Source organism: Penaeus monodon, chromosome 25 (assembly GCF_015228065.2).
Source record: "Penaeus monodon isolate SGIC_2016 chromosome 25, NSTDA_Pmon_1, whole genome shotgun sequence".
In the NCBI taxonomy this organism is placed as follows: Eukaryota; Metazoa; Arthropoda; class Malacostraca; order Decapoda; family Penaeidae; genus Penaeus; species Penaeus monodon.
In genome coordinates, this window is record NC_051410.1 from 35,696,966 (window position 1) to 35,697,194 (window position 229).

At 30.6% G+C, this 229-nt stretch overlaps 1 protein-coding gene across 1 annotated transcript in view; it reads left to right on the forward strand.

Annotated features, from left to right (window-relative positions):
* LOC119589190 overlaps nt 1-229 on the forward strand; it is a gene marked incomplete at its 5' end in the record, with an annotated part of 12,182 nt that overhangs the window by 7,513 nt on the left and 4,440 nt on the right.

Consider the following 229-nt stretch of genomic DNA (forward strand, 5'->3'; position numbering starts at 1 on the left):
ACACCCTTAGTCAGATCCCGAAATCGGTCCAGTTGAATTTATGTTTTAAAGTCACAATAACATTATCTTCAAAGTTATAAAAAACTGAGGGACTTAGAAACAGCTTTGCTCTTTCTTTGATTATCAATGTATGTTTCAAATTAAGACCATTATGAAAAGCAGAGCACCATTCAACACACGTATATTTCGTCTTGAATGACAATTCAAAATAATTGACAAAAAAAAATAA